The following is a 19,090-nucleotide window of genomic DNA, read 5'->3' as shown; positions in this document are numbered from 1 at the left end:
TCCATCTTTCTTATATATTTGAGCATTTGAATGTTTTTTCTCCTGAATAACTGATGTCATGCTACCTCTAATAACCATGTTGGAGAAACTTGGCAGATTTTTACCCGTTTGCGCTCTGAGTGTACAGTCCATGGTCGAATCACCAACAAATGGTGTATTCATACGCCATTCAAGATAACTCCGCCAACGTACTTTATCGAGGTTGAATTGTGATAATATGCAAACATTTAACTGAGTGGTATACAAATGACAACAATCGTTTAGCATTCGAGGTGTTTATCAAAATATTATTTATTAATATTCTAGATTGTTAATTCAAGGTAGGCGTTTGTTCAGCTAAAGCGAGTATATGTGTTTATTCAACAAAGGCATTAAAATACACGGGTTTCTTTTCAAAACAGGGTTCGTTCCAAAGGAGGCGACTTTTACGACAGCTCTTTGTGATATAATCTACCCGTCGCATTTCTATCACACGATGTCGACCGTCTTTCACACTAGTTTTCAGAATGACCATCCTAGAACGAGCATATTTGAGAACTATGAGATCCTGGATTGTATCGTAAGTCGATGCTGACACGCTCTTAGCCCGACAGACAACCATTGCCATCAAAGGTAGTTAAGTTAATTACAGGTGGATAGGTGTATTATGTTACCATGAGCGTTAACTGGGACTTTGGAGGTATGTAGGTAAAGATCGGGTAGTTGATAGCACTACTGACAAGACGCTATCTTTGCGGAAACCAGGTAATCGGGTATCGGATTTCATGCATTGTTGTCCTGAATGTCGCTGTCACGATTGTCTCCCCATGCCTGCACTGCACGTGTTGTAAAACGTGGTAAAAACGTTAAACTCTAGTCGAAGATGCCTTTAGAATCAAATTCATTAAATAACTGAAAGGTGTTTCTTGTTATGAACCTAAGTAGCCGGATGTAGTATTTTTGCTTGTTTGTTCGTTCTTTAAGCTAATATTTATTATTTTAAACAAAATTGTCCCAAACCCTTGATCCATCCTACTTGTGAAGATCCGGGTTAGAAGTGATCTTCAGCTACCCATGTTGATGTAAGAGGCGGCTAAAACGGGACCAGGTGATCAGGTTCAATGACTAGGTTGATTGATACATGTAAACGTACTGTGTTTATCGATGCTTATGCTGTTGTTTTTCAGTGGAGTGTCTAGTCCAGATGTATTGTTTACAGACCGCCGCCATATGGGTGGAATATTTTTGGAGTGCGGCGTCAAACGGCAAACAAATACCAAACTTCTTTAATGCAACGATGCATAACCAACAAACAAACAAACAAACGTACGTAAAAACACAAAACAATGGGTTTTTTTCATACACATGTAGTTTCATTCAATGACGGATACGTACAATCCATATTCACCTACGCTGCCCCAGTTATATCTGGGTTCACCATGGACTAACCACCTACTCACGCATCATCAACGATAATCAACACCGACGGTGATTTGCCACCGATCTTAGATGATTCATCCCAATCCAATATTAACAATAAATATCATCAGCCCCGATCGAGTATACCCAACACGAGCTGCCTCGAACGAAGGACAGATACCCGAGGGTGCCGCCATAATTGATCTGGTTATTGATTAACAGAACAATCCAAGTTATTTACAGGTTGTAGCTGGTTGTGTACCCCACAACATACATCGGTAATAGCAGTTAGATTGGAATATTCCATAGCTTCGCGATGAAGTTATATAATTAATCTTTTCCAGAGTTTTTTTTTCGTTGAAAACGGTAGGTGCGTGGCTGTATTTGGTGAGAATTGAATCCTTTCATCTTCATTTATCTAGAGTAAAGTAATCCAATAAACGTGATACTCAAGAAGTATTCACCACGAAAATGTTCATAAATGACATCATTGTTTCTCTAACTTTGCCTAGTCGTAATGAACCTGGACGAATTGGTTTTCAACAAGCAAGTATTGTAGGTGACGACTGCGATGGTCGGGCAGTCACGTCCGTGGACTCACATGCTGTTGTCGTAGACTAAACTGAAGCTGATGATGTCAATTACTAGACTGTCTGGTCCACACTCAATTATTTAGACTCGCAATCATACAGCCCGAATGATTGAAGAGTGTGGCGCTAACCTACAAACAGATAGCGGTCACTGCTTAACGATAACATGTGCCATTCGAGTTGATTTAGATATGTGTATTTCGAATTCGGTTTAAAACGAACCAAAGGTGAGTGAGTGAGTTTAGATTACGTCGCACTCGACAATATTCCAGCTATGTGATAACGGTAAGTAAATAATCGAGTCTGGACCAGACCATCCAGTGGTCAAAATCATGAGCATCAACCTATGCAATCGGGAACCGATAACGTGTGTCAACCAATTCAGCGAGCCCTACCACCCGATCCCGTTAGTCGCCTTATACGACAAGCATGTGTTACTGAAGACCATTCTGACCTGGATCTTCACGGATAAGGAGACAATCATGGGTTACTGAAGACCAATTGTAACCCGGATCTTCACGGTGAAGCCAAAGTGTCCAGGGTAGTTATCGGAATGGATATGTGATACACCAGGAAACTGATGGTGGCATTCCGTTTCTAATCTCATCTATATATAACTAATTAATGCAATGAGATTAAACAGAGGGTAATTTGGTTGCGGGAATCGATGAACCAATGTAGTTTCTACGTCTAATGATGCTGTAAACAGTTAGCCATTGATAAACTATGTGTAAGCCTTTCGTCATCAGTTTGACGGTTATGTGAACGATGCACAGTTTATGGTTAAATGACAACAGGAGTGATCGAAAGTGATACGTGTGAGCGTTAGTGTTGTAAGGGTGTACGCATGTGAGTGAGTTTAGTTTTACGCCGCGTGTAGCAACGTTCCAGCAATATCACCGTGACGGACGCCAGATATGGGCTTCATGCATTTTGCCCTTGTGGGGAATCGGCCTGACGACCCGGAAATACATAACCACTCTCCATCGCGCATACGTCTATCGAGGTCATATTCCACAATCAACAAGTAATACTTTAACTTTTGTCTTCTTTACCATCGAATGCTACTTTCATATTTCCTTATATGGTGTCATATGGCATTCTACAGATCTATTGTCTGTCAAAGGCAGGATATAGAGAACATCATCTGTTGTAAGAAATTAGGCGATAGCCCTTAATAAGCAAGCTGTAACGTTTCTAAACACATGCGTCAGATTTCTATTGGATCACGAGATTACCTTAATGGCCATTATTCAAGATGGCCGTCACAGCCGCCATTGTACAAATTTCCAATATTCCTAAAGCTTGAAATGTTCTCTAGTTCGTCAGTCGCAAATTCATAATTTTAAAAAAAGCCACACTTCCCCTATGATAATGATACAGTTATCTCTATACTCTACTGTGCAAAATCAGGACACCAATCCTTAATCCTCCTTAATTAGGAAATTCCTTTCACTGAATAACTGTTTATGTAACAGCGTGTTTACAATATACATTTACCATGCGTTCAACCATAAAATCAATATGTTTCTGCCATATTTAAGACGGACGAATGAACTAACAAACATTAATCGCACTTTGGCACGTCCATGCTGTCTTCTGACACAAAAAAGATGTTAACCTCGGAAGACTCTTGTTATCTGCATCGAATGGTGCCACTGTACCCTGATTCTGTACGCCTTCTACTGGACGAAGGTATGGCAGGTATACATAAGACGGAATTTATGGTTTGTAATTAAAAGATAACAAATACAAGCTTGGACCAAAGTTGTTTTCCATACCCAGGGGCGTTTAAAATCAATATTCTTTCAACACATGGAAGATATGTGTCAGGATCTTAATGAGAAATCTTGTTCTCTTCGTTACAGTTCAACCGTAAAATATCACTTCCATATATACCTGTGCTTTAGGAAAGTTAGGTTTTGTGCGCTCACCTCTGACAATTCCAGCTGGTTTCTAAACAATACCTGTTATTACATGAAACCGAATATTCAGCGAGTGACATGTTTCAGTCAAACGTCTCCCGACTATATATTGTTTACACTGTTCTGAGACAACTGACATTGTGGCTGTCGAGAACGTCTTGTATACGTGCCTTTTAACGTTCGGCGTCGATATTCAAAATGATTTTTATTTCTAGATCACAAGGTATGTTATTGTTAAAAATAAAATGGTACAGAAAGTACTTTTCTTAAAGTAATCGATTAAGGGTATCGTTGGATTGTTTCATGCTCCAACAGAAATACAGTTACGATTGACTTACGATGTTTGGTTTTATTTTTCCTTTTGTAATTTACATTTGTAAAAGATCATAGTGGCATTGAAAATAAATGTATAACGCCGTGTATGGGCGAATTCCAGAAATAAACGGCGGGATCCAGAATGACTTCACATATGTTATCCATGTTGGGAATCAAACCCGGTCTTTGATGTGAAGCAAACGCTGTAACAAGTAGGCGGCTACCCAAACTGCCTACGGCAGCCTAGTTGTCTTCTCACAATGATTCAGTGCCCCTTCTGTATCTCTACCAGCAGCCCAATCGATAGTTTCTACGTGTTAGGGAAGTATAAGACAATGCTAAGTGGTAGACTGGAGATTCAACTACAAAATCAATATCGTAATTCGTGGCCCCTCAGACTTGTCTCTTTGTTAGGAGCAAGAATTTGCTCATAAACAAAACTCGTACACTAGAAGACTTCTTTGAGTGAGAGAGTTTAGTTTTACAACATTTCAGCAATATCACAGCGGGGACACCAGAAATGGGCTTCACACATTATACCCATATGTAGAAAAGAACCCAGGTCTTCGGCGTGACGAGTCACACCGCCCGCTTCTTTGAGAACAAACCAATGTAACTCCTGGATCGGTGATTGAAAATGCATCCTCCAACCTACACAGCCCCAAACAGAAAACCAAAATGAATGCAAAAAAACTGAAAACAATCATTCGACATGCCAGTAATTCTGAGAAGACACGTATTGGTTCTACCTTTGTTGACTACCAATCTAACTCTAATCTACCATCTACGATGTTTTCATGTATTATTTTACTATTATTCTTTATTATTTTCATTGTCTATTTATTTTTCCATTTCTATAGATTCTTATTTTTCTCCATTTTCACCCTGATACAATGGTCGATTTAGACCAGATTTTTTTTCATCTAAAATGTATCATCTTCGATTGTTGTGGATATTTTAAATCCTGCCTGATAACGTTTAGGTTGAGAGACACCGTCCGCTGAGTTAGTTGATGGGACACTATGTTGTCGCTCTGTAAATGATAAGTTCTTTACAGGAATATCAAGTGATTGACAACATGACTATCGACCAACACAACAGGTTATTATAATTATTACATTGTCTTCCCGTCTATGTTATAACGACAATGCCACACGTCTCTCATTCATATGGCTCCACAGTCTGAAAACGACCGTAGGTTTTTCAGGAGAGTTGCACGAATTTAGCGCAACTATTCAAAATCTATTTTAGAACTGATGCAATATTGTGCAATGCCCACGTGGAATATATTGATCGCAGTCTGGCACTGTTCCATGTTTGCAGTTTTGGCAGGTTTCTACTCCAAGAAGATCCATTTTAACGGACAGTGACGTAATCGACAAGGTCTTAAACACTCATCGGTATTCTGTCTTCAATTCCCAAATAATTCAGAATGTGCAACGCTGCATGCTCATTTGGATGTGATCTCAGACATTGGAATATTCATGACTTTTGTGTAATTCTGGTAATAAATTCCCCCGACTACAGGTTTTTACTTGTGAACGTTTCGACATGGTGGAGGTTACTGTGCACCATGATTGTCGAGGGAGGGAGGTGTCTGTATGCAGGGTTCGGGGAATCGATAAGAGTTGGTGTGGCGAGGAGACGCTGACCGGTGGAAGTGGTGTCCTTTATGGGGTCCTAATGCGCAGACCGGTGGCTGTGATCTGCGTCACCACACATTCGCGTCACCACTCATTCACCACACACGCACCACACACATACTCATCACACGTAACAATCACCACACACACTCACTCACTAAACACACAAAAATCACCACACACACACTCACACACACACAATTACACAATCACCACACACACACACTCATCACGCTCAACAATCACAACACTCTCACACTCACCGCACACACACGCAACACACACACACTCATCACGCGCAACGATCACCACACACACACTCACTCACTACACACACATCAATCACCACCCACCCACCCCCACACACACATCACTCAGGCACACACACACACACACCACTCAGGCACACACACACGACAGACTGAAGAAATTTTCGAATTCACTGAAGGATTCATGTAAACCAACTACTGACATTTGATTAAAGTGCGATAATACATGACCGAAACACACATAATCAGTAACTTAACATATAGGGCTGACGCCTCTTATTGCAAGTGTTTTGAATTTTCTCCAAATTCCCTTCCATAATGTTTTCTCTCTACTAAACGATCGTAATCCCCCTATTCTTTACATTTACCGACACTCGCTTTGTGGACCGAGTCCCAGGTTTGCACTGAAAGAATATTGTAATTACTTTCAGTTTTAATTTTTTGCCAAAGAAAAAGAAAACACGTAAAGTAATTCCTATTTCTGAAGAATATCTGGTATAAATACGTGGCATAAAGCTTATGTCAGGTGTAAGCACGTGAACATTGGGCAATACTGAGGTATAAAGACCTTACTGTCGTGTCATATATTACCCCACTATAAACCTACTGCTTCAAGCGAACATTTGCTTCATAACACCATAAACCTTGATATGGTCATATCAGAAAACAGTTTGATTAGATGAATAAGAATATTCAATCACAGTTTATTGTATATGTAGGAATGTCCGTGTATCTCAATGCCTCCCGTCCAAGACTGTCGACAACAGGGTGAACCGTCAAGTTACGCAGCGCTTGACATTGTCATTTTACTACTTTGATTACAAAGCTCTCTCTCTCTCTCTCTCTCTCTCACACACACACACACCCTCACTCTCTCTCTTTCTCTCTCTTTCTTTCTCTCTCTCTCTCTCTCACACACACACGCAATATGATTTTAATGACGTCACCACTGCTGAATACACAACATAACAATTGTTTCTACATGTCAATACACAGCGAACAGTCTTGTAGTTTCCGAGAATCGAATACCATTCGATCATGATTTTCAACCAATCAGATTACAGTGACTTTTGCTTTACAATTTGCCATAGATTTTAGAGATGCCTCGTTCATATGCATGGACCGTTATCTCTTTGAACTTTGTAAATGACATATTTTCTAAAACATCCAGGTGTATAAGTTCACTGTTCAAAGGAAACTTGATTCTCCTTCCCTCCAGGTAACTCCCTACAAGTATTCAGACGTCTGACTTTTCCAACACAATCGACGCCTACGAGCACGCAGGCTTAAAGTGTGCTGATCCAAGTCTACAATGTCATAAACACTTTCCCTCATAGGTGACTGCCAACTAAGGCCTAAGCCAAATGACAACAGACCATTTCACACTGACTATGGGGGTGAACCTGTTGTCACTTCCCCTTCTGGGTGAAAGAGCTGTAGGTGTGACTGTACCGTGTCTGTCAATACATCAATAAACAACATACAAGCTGGATCTCAAAGTTCATGCTTTATGTGTCAGAGCAGTACTGTCATACCTTGGGGAATATGGCGGCTTCAAGGAGACTCTTTGTCCTGCAGACGACATTGTGTTTTGGGGAAAGTTGAAAAGTTGATACGGCAGTTGATTCAAAATTGTTTGAGCAAATGTTGACTTGGTGGTGTAAAATACCCATTAAACTGAGTAAGTTTGTTTTTGTTTTCTTGGCAATATTCCAGCAATATCAAAGCGGGGGACACCAGAAGTGGGCCTCACACATTGTACTCATGTGGGGAATAGAACCCGGGTCTTTGGCGTGACGGACGGACGCTTTAACCGCCAGGCTACCCACCGCACCGTTAGACTGGACCTTAGGTGATGAAAATATACTTGGTAACCAATATGAATGTATAGCATTTGGACCTAAAAATAAAAATATGTTTCATGTCCAAAACTGACGTAGGAAAATACTAAACTGAATATCTACAGCCTTGACGTCGTATGTGATGTGAACGTGGTAGTCCCGACGACGTACTGTCGTATACGGGTCATCAGTTTGGTCAGTTTCGTCTGGTTCTAAAGCATCTGGGACTACAGCCCGCGGGAAGTCAAGCATGAATTTGTGTATACTTTCCGCCATTAGAGGAACGGGTTAGTTAGTACGTTACATTATGTCTTGTGACGCGCGCGTTAGTATGTCAAACACAGTGTGTGTGATGGTCTAGTAAATCCCATAACAAAGATGAGATGTTTGCATAGTTGTTTCTAGCAACAGAACATGCAACATGTAGCAGACTGTGGAAGAGAATATATTCTGAAGTATGTTATTGAGATAAGGACTTAAACCGAAGTACCTGCCTTTGTGGAACATGCAGTAGGCTGGTACAGTTTTATCTTGAAGCATGTATTGTTTTTTTTTATTTGACATAAACCAGAACACCAACACAAACCATAAGTGGTTGAAAATTCCCTTTGTATTTGAGGCTCGAAATTCACTTTAGGTCTTACCCGAGACATATAACTTGTGACGAGGACAAGTGAACTGTTAATAATCAATAACGTTCCATGGCCAGGACCTAGATTTTCGAAGCTCACTTAGCGCTAAGATAGTCGCAAGTTAATGTTAATGAATGGCACTAAATTTGACTATCTTAGCGCGATGAGAGCTTCGAAAATCTAGTTACAACCCTTTACTAGTTTTCAATTCTGTGATTACTACTAGTCTTTCCAACCTAAGTAACTTCAAGCCTTTAGAACTAGAGGTGTAAATTGTAACTGGAACATTTTGTTAAAGCTGTTGCTGTTGTTGTTGTTGCTGCTGTTGTTGTTGTTGTTGTTGTTGTTGATTTTGTTGTTGTTGCTGCTGCTTTTGTATATTTTAATAACGCTCATTGTAACTTTCCAGCGACCTATACATTATAAATGGCTTGGTCTCAGTGTGCGATATAGTTTCTGTAAACTAGATATGGCTGAATGTGACCAGCTCATAAAATGATTCACCAGCCCGAAATTGAAATGCAGGAACTAAGTAAGGATTACAAACATAGAAGAGAATAAGCTGTTGTCGACGCGTTTTTCATCATAAAGCTGATCATATGATGAATTTTATCAGTCCATAAGTGTATTGTAACTTGACAGGGCGGAGAGAGTAACGTGTTTACAAAATGACCACATGAAAATTCACCAGTCAGTCAGAGGAGTGACTATCGATATTTACTGGTACGACAGGATTTTGTACTAGCCACAGGCTCGCGAGCCAGTGGCTATCTCGCACACTGGATGGTCTTGAACTGTAAGGAACTTATACCGCAACATCACAAGGAACGCCCCGGATTCTGTCATAGCAAGGGCACGCAACTCATTATAGTTATCATATTTCAACATAGTTATATTTCAACGCCTCAGAAAACTCTGCATTTCTGTCTTTCTTTCATCTGCACAGCGTGTCACGTGAACATTATGTGTGAAATACAATCACCATGATAAACATCACAAGCATACCCTCTGAACAAAATGAGATAAATGCCAAAGTTTTCTCTTCTGTATTCAAACACAGTCAATTACCATTGTGTCCTAGTTGAAGCTAGACTAGATAGATAGGGATTATTAGCCCTGTATGTTTGCACATTGTGTTTGGAATATGAGTTGTGTTATGCGATGACACGGGGTAATGATCCGTTCAAGCAGATCGGACGGCGATATATAGCTTATGTGATTTAAGAGCACGCCACACTGGAAAAGAAGAAATCGCTTCGTTAGAGAATTGCAGTATTACCACAGATGTCAAACCATCTATATAACTATCTAGTTCATATTCTATTATGAACTGGCTATGCCGCATTGGGAGGAGGACATATATTTCGTTGTGAAACTATAGGATCCAATGTTAGAAAATACATCTCCTGTTGAAATATATTATAACTTTGTCAGGTATGATGATAAATAAAAGGTCGATTTATAGTAAATATATTGAAAGTAACATCTGAAAGCAAATATTCAAGAAAAACCGTCGACATAAGCTACGTTGTTCCCATTTCATGCTTGAACCTTTGTTTAAATTAGTGGCGTCTTAACGACGGAAAACTTTTGTAAAGTTCGAATTCAATTCAATTCAAAAATGACCCAAGAAATCGACCAAGGTGTTTCCACATCACTTTCCTTAACGTCCCACCATACTTTTGACGTTTGCTATCTACTGATTGTATCAATACTTAAACAAGTGCAAATTCTACAGAGATAAACAATGAGTACTTTCAGTGGCCCATATGACACCACAATGAGATCATGTTCAAGCATAAAGCTTGTGGACCCGTGAAGGTCCCGGGGTAGACTAGGCCTTTCAGCAACACATGATTGCCATACTAAGCGACTGTGCTTGTCGCAAGAGGCGACTAACGGGACGGGTGGTCAGACTCGCTGACTTGGTTGACATATGTCATCGGTTCCCAATTGCACAGATCGATGCTCATGTTGTTAATCACTGGATTGTCTGGTCCAGACTCGATTTATATTTACAGACCGCCGCCATAAAAATGGAATATTGCTGAATGCGACGTAAAACTAAACTCACTCACTCTTAACGTTAGTGAGATTGTGTTTTACACATTTTGTTATATGTCCCGCTTTGGTAACGTTTTCATTTTCATCAATATGCTACTTGTAATTCTATACTCCCAACCAAACACGAAGAAGGAAAATTCCATCATAACTTCAATGCTAATAGTATAGAATGAATGTACGTTTCACTTTACCGACAACACAAATGCCAATGGCAGCACTGGGACATACTACAGCCAGCGGATTTCAATCAAGGGAAAACTTTAAAAATTGTTTGTAGTTATCAGATTAAAAATAAGAAATGTCAGACACGTGTGACATTATAGTACGTCTCACGTGGGTGTTCCGATGTCAAACACAACCCCATCAATGTCACCTAAACACAAATGTCATGTTATTTATGGTGGTCAGCATATATGACGCATAGTTTCGCATGCTGCAAGCTGTAGACACTTGATGAAATTGCAAAAACAATACTACTCCGATTATTATCACCTCACTCTTTATCTCTCGGTTTATATTACTCTGTGTTGTCACTGGTTCATAGCAAAGAGATCCGGTGGGGATTCTGTGTCCCCAACAACCCGTGCTGGCCGGAAGACAGGGCCCATATTCTCGAAATGTCCGTAGCTCTAAGAATTTTTCATTTTGATCTTAGCCAATGTGTTAAGAACGTGTTTTAGAAATTCTTAGTTCTACGAACGTTTCGAGAAATGCCAGTCAGGCTCGTTGATTTTGTTGATCTGATGTCTTCACACCAGCACGGCATATCTCTTTGGTGTTATTACACCAGCATGGCATATCTCGTTGGTGTTGTCACACCAGCATGGCATATCTCGTTGGTGTTGTCACACCAGCAAGTCTTAACTCGGTGTCTTCACAGCACCACAGCATAACCAGTTGGTGCCCCCACACCAACGCAGCAGACCTCTTTGCTCATAATGGTCCCAGTTCGATAACTTAAGGCTAGCGTCATATACCTATAATATTGTACTGTCGGTTTATAGTCTAGGGATTGTCCACTACAATGTAAGCTGTCTAAAGTGGCACTCACTGGGACTGAAGCTATAATCCTGTTTACACAAGGTGCCGGATTGTAGAATTTAGAGCTGATGATAAATGTACAAGCCACGTTTGGGACTGAGATTTTGTGCCGGTGTTGACAACTTGCCAGATTGGACAGTTGCCGGTTATGACAGCTTCCACTGTAATTGACACATATATCTAGTGTCACTTTTCTTTTCATGCTACCTTGACATTGCTCTGGAAGATAAAATGAAAACAATGAACCTGTTTTGAAATAAATATAAAATTTATCATAAAAACTAAAAACAATCACATCAGAACAACTGCCAAAATATTTTTGAGGTAAAGGTAGATCAGGAAAACCATGATTCGACTGAGATTCAAGTTCGTTTGTATCAAATCCGAGTTCCATAAAGCAGAGTCCAAAAACATTCCATACTGAAAGCACCATGAGGAAAAATCTGAGAAATATGACAATTTGATCAATAGCCATATCTGTGTCCATATTGAGCATATCCACAGTTGTCATCGCCATATCCGTAGCCATAATGTACATATCCGAAGTTGTCATCGACATATCCGTAGCCATAATGTACATATCCGAAGTTGTCATCGCCATATCCACATCCATGCAGAGAATATCCGTCGTTGTCACTGGCATGTCCACATCCACACTCAACATATCCACAGTCGTAATTTCTATATCCACGTCCACTCTGGGCATATGCATAGTTGTCACTGACATATCTACATCCAGTTGGGTGGTGTCCATATTCGTTGTAGGTGGTGCTGTAGCCATAGGGTAGAGCTACCTGTAAAACAATGGCGGCGTGATCAGCTCCCAGACTCTACCTAAATCAGTGTTAAAGAGTCGCCGTTGTGGTGAAACAAGCGTTAGCGGTAGACTAATTTAACTGTATAGTCCTGGTTTCGTTTTCTTTTCATAGGAATACACGAAAGGTTGAACATCTCATAGAGTCGGAATTACGATATGTTCTGACGACTTTGTTTTATTCGAAGGGGTTGGGGTATCATTTACATATAATAGTGATTCATGGCTGGGCATATCGCACAATGGCCGAATCTTTTGGCTTGAAATAGTTGTAGCTTCAGGATCGCTAAAATAGTGTTACCAATTAAAACAGGGTCACTAAATATATTCAGTTTACGGACCCTCCGTCAGGTAAAGTGTTCGTCAAAACAAACGTTAAAGCACGCTGGCTGCTCCTCTGCCAGTGTCAGCTAAAGACAGTTATATCTGATTTCCCGAAGAAGTGAACTATAACCAACCTGTTGCTGTATAAAGTCGCACTGAGGAGTCTGTTCAGTGCTACCAGTTTGGCTGAAACAAGAGACGTACATACCAAAACATTTGAGTCAGTAAAATGTTACAAACTGTGTGCAACGAAACCCGTAAAACCGGACACTGCCAATCTGGTAACCCACTGCTCTAGAGAACAGTGCCTACAGTTCTAATGTCTGCAACTATTTGCAAGTAAGCTATATGATTGCCCGTACTTTTCCAGTGGTTCCCGTCTCCTGCCCACCCTGAATTGTTGTATTATGCTTTCTTATCTGAACTTCAGCCGCAGAGGTGCAACTTTATACCCAGATTTGATAACAAAAATACTATAATCCTTGAACACTCATGAAAATGCAGGTCACCTTGATATTTTTTCATCTATATTTTTTTTACAAATTGTTTCAAAAACAAAGCGACTCAATCCATATCACTGATAAATTAAAGTTTATTACCACGTGATTTAGATTTAGAATTGTAAAAAATACGTTACTAATCACTGAAAACTAATCGGGTTTTATTTGTATACTTCTGATTATTTGTTTTGCCAACTCGGGCTGAAGATGAGAAAGGCATAAAAATACGGGGAAAGGATTGAAGTGGCCGTGAATCAATGTAAAGCCTGTGTTCAAGCATGCTAAACTGCATGTTCGGTTACCAATGTTGACGGGATACAGACCTACTTAAAGTCTTGCATGCTTCTCTGGTCACTATTCTCTAAGCTGATCTAATCCATTAGGTTCGTGGTAAAGTCAACACCTGCTTTGTGTGTTGCATAACATCGCACTCTGCAATATTTCAGCTATGTCACAACAGCGTAGGTACTTCGTATATGTTCAACCACCCTAGCATTTATTTGTCATGAAAATGTTCTATCGTAGCGTATTTAAAGGAGAACTCGCATTTGACAATGAGGCTGTGGCCTTCTCTTGTTGGCTTATGTAGTGTTTGCCGGGTCTGACCGACATGTTTACACAAGAGATCCGCCATTTTGTCCTCTATATCAGTCGGCCTCAGTCAACAATCCTATACAGTATGGTTTAGCTCCAGTTGAGTAACACTTTTCACAACACTGTTGCCGTATTTACGTCGTTGTAATGTGATTGATATGATCGGCCGGTCAATTACACGGGTAACGGGTCTATAATGTTCTGATGAGTATTTATTTCTTATATATAAACATTATCAATAAAGATGTTCGTATTGCCGAGCACCACACACGAATCATAAACAAAACAATGTTCCCGTGGATATTAACACTTCCCCATAATCGCCCTAAAGGTGGCGTTGTCCTGACCAAATGCGTCAGATATCACTCGGACAAACGGTATCACTAATTCAATACCTACAGCTACATTCTGAAGTATCTTGTCTAATGATACAGTCACAGAACCTGTTGTGTGATCTAAGGCATGTTGCGGGGAAATCTGGTGTTTGTTTCCATGACAATAACGCTTCATCTTTGAAGCAACATCTATGGCATATAAACAGAAAACACAAACTCTATAGTTGTCAAGGAGACCTTTCATGTCACTCAGTATGCATTAATGATACAAAGTCCAATGGCTTATCGTCAAGTCAATAAGAGAACAAAGCACCATTGCATCCTGAGACACCTGTGGCGGTCTGTATTACCTGGTGTGGACGGACATGTTGGTGAAGTGAAGACCCGCCCCCTCACTGACGTCACTCAAACAGACCACGTGCAAAGCTAAAGAGAGGGTAAAGCAAGTGATACAGAACAGAAGAAAATAAACAAACAAAACACAAAAAATATAAGACGGAAATTATAGTGAAAGAGAAATTATATAAAGTTAAAATAGATACAGCAGAGAAAGCAGAGGGTTTAATCCCGACAGATGTGTGTGAGCCATGTGCCAAAGAACCGACTAGCTCAACAGAATTGGGTCAAGTAATAGTTGTTATAACACATAGACGAAACTGAAGATGATAAAGACACATCGATACCAGGATCAAAGGGGAAAAAGACATCACTGAAAATGGGCTCCGATTAGCCCTTGCTCCCCAAGTCAAACTTCTTTAGCCTGAGTAGCAGAGTAACAACTTAACAGTTCTAATGTTGATGTTTCTCTATCAAACATGGACCATGTCACAATGTAGACTCTACCTTCCACGCCCCGTCTGATGTCCTGGACTCGCTCATCCCCCAACGTCTCCAGAAACAACTTCTCCTGCAGCTGCAACGTAGACAACATCGTCAACGACTTCTGCAGCTGTAGCGTTTGACAACATCGTTAAGAGAGAACCCACATTACGAACAAGGCAGGGATTCAATTTTGTTTTGAAAAAGGCACTTGCCTCAGGGCAGATTACTCTAAAAAAGTTACTTGTTCTGTCTAATTTTCCACTTGCCCTGATTTCAGGACATAATCAAGAGTGATAAACAGCACAGGACGATAACTACATTATTATTATTGCGAAATTTATTAGCTACATTTTGAGCAGATATGAAATGAAATCGAAGTGTATTTGCAGTTTTAAACCATATGTGGGAACTATCTAGTAGCACACGGACCAATGAGATATCATTACTTGATTGCCCTAAATGAAAACTGACTTGTCCCGGGCGTCGAGTGGTGGGATTTTTTAACCACTTCAGGGCTAGGAAATGCTCAATCTACTCCCGGTACTGGTCAATAGATGTGATTTATACATTCTGCCTAGAAGGAGGGTTACACACCAAATTAGTGTCCACTGTCTGCATTAATCAGAGAGTATAACTGTAATACCCACATACTGATCAATGATTTCAATTCTTATCGGTTTAAAATCAGCAAGACAATGTTTACAGACAACTTGTTTAATCAGCAATACACAGCTGTAGACAAAGTTCAGAAACCAAAGAGATCGCAAATGCAGCACAGCAATTTTGACAAATAAATACCGACAGCTCAACTCACCCGCTTTCTGTGTCTCCGTCCGCCTTTCTTGCCCCGTCGGGTCTTCTTACCACCAGCCTTGGGTAGAGCTACAGGACACTAAATAAGAGGGAGGTCAGCTTTTGAGCACACTTTTCAGTACAACACACTTTTCGTAGTTGGTGATATATTCATGGAATGTAAAAGGTTTTAAGGCATAGGTCCAAAACTTACCGAAATAACATCATATCGAATACATGGATATAACCAATAAACAAGTATTTGATATTATGGAGTTTTCTTGAAGTATTTATGGAAAGACGAAGTTGTCATTAATTAAAAATTATTCTTTCTATATCGTTCCCTACAAAACAATGCCTTATTACTATGACATAAGACATAGTATAGAAAATACAACCGATGTCTTGGTTTGAAGGGAGTTATTAAGAATTGAAAGTCATTTGTTTGAGGACTGAATAAAGATCTCACCCCAGCAACAATGTCCGTTTGTTCTGACATCTCCTGGACACAGATCAGCTGAAGATGGAGGAGGGAGAAAGGGAATTACATATTTGGGATTCGTCAGTTTATGTGGATAGTCCCGAACTCTTTTTTATGAAAATAAAATGTGTCTTTCAAAGAGGTAGATTTCATTTTGCATTAACAGATATATACTTTAAACAAATGTTCATCTGTCGAAGTTGTTAGTGTGTTCTTTGATGGAAGCTATGCCGATGAGTTAGTGTGTTGTTTGGGGAAGCTATGCCGATAGGTTAGTGTGTTGTTTGTTGAAGCTATGCCGATAAGTTACTGTATTCTTTGAAGCTATGCCGATAAGTTAGTGTATTCTTTGATGAAGCTATGCCGATACGTTAGTGTGTTGTTTGGTAAAATTTTACGATAAGGTAGTGTGTTGTTTGGTTGAAACTATGCCGATAAGTTAGTGTGTTGTTTGGTGAAACTATGCCGATACGTTAGTGTGTTGTTTGGTGAAACTATGCCGATACGTTAGTGTGTTGTTTGGTGAAGCTATGTCGATTTGTTAGTGTGCTCTTTGATGAAGCTATGCCGATAATCCTTTTAGGAAGTCAGATGTATTACCACTTCGACACATGCCTGCCAATGCATCTCCCCTAACTGTAAGCAAAATACTGTGGTGAAGAGTCAAAATCAAAATTTAGTGATTTCATTGTGACTTTCTAGTGACTTCTGCAACTTTCACGGGACAATTTTCAATAAAAACTATAAATATGCATTGGATATTTTGAATGTCAGTCAATGCCCTAGATACTGACCAAATTTGAAACACAGCAGGCGGCATCAAATTACCGAGTTCACAACAAACCAGTTCATGTTATATACAGACAATCTTATACATAATTACATTTAATGGCAGACAGAGATGTATGTCTCAAGGAAAATCCCCAAGGTACAGTCATCTATTTATCTAGCCGCAGTGATAATAATTGGTCACTACCTTGCCAGACTGAATCGATCCAGACAGTCGCATACCGGACTTCCGACCAGAATCTGTTGAAATGCAGGAAGATTATATAGTATAATAACTCGAGACGAAAATGTACAATTTATAACTCACCGGAGAGCCTTTGATGCATTATACATAGTTTATTTTCTAATAACATGAGTGACAAGTGCACAAGGCCAGATACAACAGAATGTATTTTTCTCATCGCTGGCGGACACTATACATCATTCAGACCAGAATACAGATGCTTTGGAAATGCTAAATTCTATTTCGATATAGTAAGAAGAGTTTTTGAAATGTATCTAACTGAAGTAAAAGCATATATTGATATTACTCTGTGTAGGACTAACATTCAGAATAACATAAAAAAGTCTATCCTATACATGAAAAATACGAATGATTACAGAGTCTTGATCTATCAGAAAAGTTATATTTAAAAGGTAATTCAGTCCGAGCTGAAAAAAACTGTGAATGTGAAAGTGACCTGCAGAGACAAACTCAGGAAGCAGACAGAAGTTTAAAAACATTTTGTAATGTTTTAACTTTTAACGTGTTGTGTTAAAACAGGCATTGCCCAGGGTGTTTCTGTGTAATATAGAGATTAGGACTGTGTACTGACAAATGATTGTTTTGCATTATATTGCGATTTAGGTACCGGTATTGCGATAAATTGGGAGATGAACTGCTTGTCACTGACTGATGTTACAAACAGATCCTATTTTCTGCATACTAAGAACATAAAAATATCAAAACTAGGTTGCAGTGGATAGTTAAGAATTGTTTTTCATTTTCATACAATTTAATAAGAATTTATAATGTGTAAACTAGTTGTGAAAGAAATGGGTAGAGTATAACTTAAACTGTAGAGATAATCACAAAACTTGTTATATTCTGTTATCAAGAAAGGGTCAATAAAGAAAGAATAACAATAACATGAGAATCAATATTACATTCATTACCAGAAACGTTTGTTCCGAGTCTCATTTTACATATGTACAATGGAACCCTGGGACATCGCGATTCTATCAACTAAGTTCTGTACTAACAATAGGACCAACCAACTGGATCTAGGGTAATGTAATGTACTCCGCACTATATTAACTACGCACACTTTCACGTTGAAAATATTACATCTGTAGATGGCGTCTGGCTATAGATCTGAAGCTTTTTTCGCTGGGCGGGGGCAATTTTAATGCAACATTTGACCAGCTTTATAACCTCAGATCCATTCACTTGTAAACGTAAACAAGCCACAAATGTTTAAAATTCCTACGTTTCGCGTATTCTGCTTACAAACGTGGAATAGACGTTTTCAGATCGGGTAAGATTACCGAATACCGAGTTTTGTTTCGGTTAGGGTTGGGGTAAGGGTTAGGATGCCGCGACACTAAACAATATGGCTGCCAGGTATCCGGTATTCTGTAGGTGTACCAAATGTGTTGTTCGGGAGAAGTGAATAAACGGATGCGTTAGCTGCCCGAAAACCGGTAGCACGTAGATATCAATATGCCTGCTATACTTTGTATACTGGCGTCTCCTATTCTCGCGGTACTTACGAATATCAGCTGAAAAAATAATATAAACAGTTCTTTTCGTATGTATGCTTGTTGTTTTTAAATGAAGAGATTACCCCTCTAACATCTGCATCTATCAACTGCTTGATCCATCAAGTGAATTATCTCACTTGAGCTCGATGAAAAACATGGTCGTCCGCCGCTGACTTTT

At 39.6% G+C, this 19,090-nt stretch overlaps 1 protein-coding gene and 1 long non-coding RNA gene across 2 annotated transcripts in view; one reads left to right on the top strand and one right to left on the bottom strand.

Moving 5' to 3' along the window:
* LOC137280769 (inositol 1,4,5-trisphosphate-gated calcium channel ITPR2-like) overlaps positions 1–19,090 on the top strand; it is a 131,254-nt gene that overhangs the window by 12,203 nt on the left and 99,961 nt on the right. The gene's annotated exons all lie outside the window — the stretch shown is intronic.
* On the bottom strand, positions 13,031–15,997 carry LOC137282003 (uncharacterized). Its single transcript, XR_010956782.1, has 3 exons — positions 15,922–15,997; positions 15,129–15,198; positions 13,031–13,042 (listed from the first exon to the last, which is right to left on the bottom strand). It is a non-coding gene; the product is annotated as an uncharacterized lncRNA (long non-coding RNA).

Source organism: Haliotis asinina, chromosome 4 (assembly GCF_037392515.1).
Source record: "Haliotis asinina isolate JCU_RB_2024 chromosome 4, JCU_Hal_asi_v2, whole genome shotgun sequence".
Taxonomy (NCBI): Eukaryota; Metazoa; Mollusca; class Gastropoda; order Lepetellida; family Haliotidae; genus Haliotis; species Haliotis asinina.
This window is presented reverse-complemented; position numbering and strand designations above follow the sequence as displayed.